The sequence below is a fragment of the Silene latifolia genome, unplaced genomic scaffold (assembly GCF_048544455.1).
Source record: "Silene latifolia isolate original U9 population unplaced genomic scaffold, ASM4854445v1 scaffold_79, whole genome shotgun sequence".
NCBI lineage: Eukaryota > Viridiplantae > Streptophyta > Magnoliopsida > Caryophyllales > Caryophyllaceae > Silene > Silene latifolia.
Window position 1 is genome coordinate 3,649,863 of NW_027413701.1, and position 2,367 is coordinate 3,652,229.

Consider the following 2,367-nt stretch of genomic DNA (forward strand, 5'->3'; position numbering starts at 1 on the left):
GAACATCTTCTAAGACACCTAGAGGTCGCTTTAAAGAACGGTCCGCCATTTGCAATGTAATACTCGTGCATTTTAAAGCACCCATGTTAAGTTTTTCACAAAGGGAATAGGGCATGACACTTACACTAGCACCTAGGTCGCAAAGGGCCTTATCAATGGTATATTTGCCTATAGTGCAAGGAATAGAATAGCTACCGGGGTCCTTAAGTTTCGGGGGAGACTTGTTTTGTAAGAGTGTACTACACTCTTCGGTGAAAGCAATGGTCTCAACCTCATTGAAGGATCGCTTATTTGAGAGGATTTCCTTCATAAACTTTGCGTAAGAAGGGACTTGGGTAAGCAATTCCATAAACGGGATGGTGACTTGCAAATTCTTACAAACTTCCAAAAATTTAGCAAACTTACCTTCCTCCTTGTGCTTTGCTAGACGATGGGGAAATGGTACTTGAACAACTTCCTTGGGAGGAGCATCCTCCACATCTTTTTCATTCTCATTCTCCTTAGGATCATCCACTTTCTTTGAGACGGCATCACTCTCCTTAGCATTAGGAGAGATTTCTTCAACAACCACCTCATCACTTTCCTTTGGCATAGGAGACTCAACATCTTTGGCATCAAGCTTGCTCTTCCTCTTTAGCATCAACAATCGATGAGGGAATGGCACACGATCTTTAACAATAGGCTCTTCACTAGCCTTCTTTTTGTCATTTCCCCCAAGCTTAGCCTTTTTAACAACTACCTCTTCATCCAAAGTCATGGATGGCCCATCATAGCTTGAACCACTTCTCGAGGAAATAGAATTAACGGTTTCATGTGGTTGCTCACCTTGGGGAGGTAGTTGACCATTCTTCCTTTGAGAGCTAGAAGCGGCTAATTGAGCCACTTGTTGTTCTAACATCTTGACCGCGGCACTATGAGCTTGGTCATTTTTTTGAATTTGAGCCAATAATTCCCTTTGCATTTGGATTATCATGCCCTCGAGCTTACCAACTCCTTGATTGTTTTGTTGGCCATTTTGTGGTGGATTTTGTTGGTAATTGTTTTGTGAGGGGCTTTGTTGATTTTGATAACCCGGTGGAGGGATATACTTTTGTTGTTGAGGAACATAGGCATTTTGTTGTGGTGGGGGTTGAGGGTTAAGCACATTGTTGCTATTGTAAGACAAGTTCGGGTGAAATTTTGTATTTGGGTTATAAGTGTTGGAAAATGTACCCGGTGGATATAAACTTTGTCTTAAAGCTTGAAAAGCGTTTACCTCTTCGATGGGGGCTCGGCAATGAGCGGCATAATGACCCGCACCTCCACAACCGTCACAAACAATGATTTGGCTTGTTGAAGACACAACATTGAGTTGTTGAATGGAATCTTTAGCATCTCTCTCCGCCAATTGTTGTTGGAGCAAGGCAATTTGAGCTAGCAAAACGGAGTTGTTAGAGGATTCTTCTTTACCTTTGGATGGCACAGCTCGGGAATTGACATATTGAGCATCATGGACCGCCATAGATTCGATCGTGGCATGAGCAAGGTCGGTGTCAATCTGATCAAACCGCCCATTGTTGGCGGAATCAAGAATCCTTCGGGACTCGGCACAACATCCATTGTAGAATGTTATTGCTAGAAACCAATCATCTAGCCCATGATGTGGGCATTGCCTTTGAAGCTCTTTGTACCTCTCCCAAGCCTCATATAAGCTCTCTAGAGCTTGTTGACGGAATCCGGTGATTTGGCTCCTCAAAGTTTGAGTTTTCTCTGGTGGAAAAAACTTTTGATAGAAAGCAAGAGCCAAAGTCTCCCAATTGGTGATTCCCATGGCGGTGTGGTCAAGGCTATTGATCCAAAGCTTGGCCTTGTCCTTCAATGAGAAAGGGAAAAGTATTTCCCTTATTTGGGCTTGGGTGACACCCGTTTGCCGGATGATGGAGCAATAGTCACAAAAATTTTGAACATGCAAATTGGGATCCTCCAAAGGACTTCCTCCAAATTGCTTTCTCTCCACAAGGCTAATGAAAGCCGGTTTAATCTCGAATTCCGGCGCGGTGATTTGAGTGGTGGTGATTCCGGCCGGAAGCATGGCCGCGGTGGGCTTTGAATGATCGGAAAGTTTCACCATCTTTTTGGTAGTAGATGGTGATGGTGGTGGAGATGATGAACAAGAAACCTCCTCCTCTTCAAGGGCTTCTAGATCGTCTAAGTAAGACTTTCTAGCACTTTCAACTTGTATGGGAGAAGTGGCTTCTTTCACTTCCTTCCAAAAACGTCGTCTTCTCCTAAAGGTTTTCTCGGGCTCGGAATCCGGTGAAAGCAATTCTCCACTACGAGAGGACCTGGGCATAAGACAACAATTTCTAGGAAAATGATAAGTAACGG

General features: G+C 43.9%; 1 non-coding gene across 1 annotated transcript; it reads left to right on the forward strand.

The window, feature by feature from the left end:
- The first annotated feature begins 1,631 nt into the window (after positions 1 to 1,631).
- On the forward strand, positions 1,632 to 1,738 carry LOC141640463 (small nucleolar RNA R71). Its single transcript, XR_012542995.1, has one exon. It is a non-coding gene; the product is annotated as a small nucleolar RNA R71 (small nucleolar RNA).
- The last annotated feature ends 629 nt before the right edge of the window (positions 1,739 to 2,367 follow it).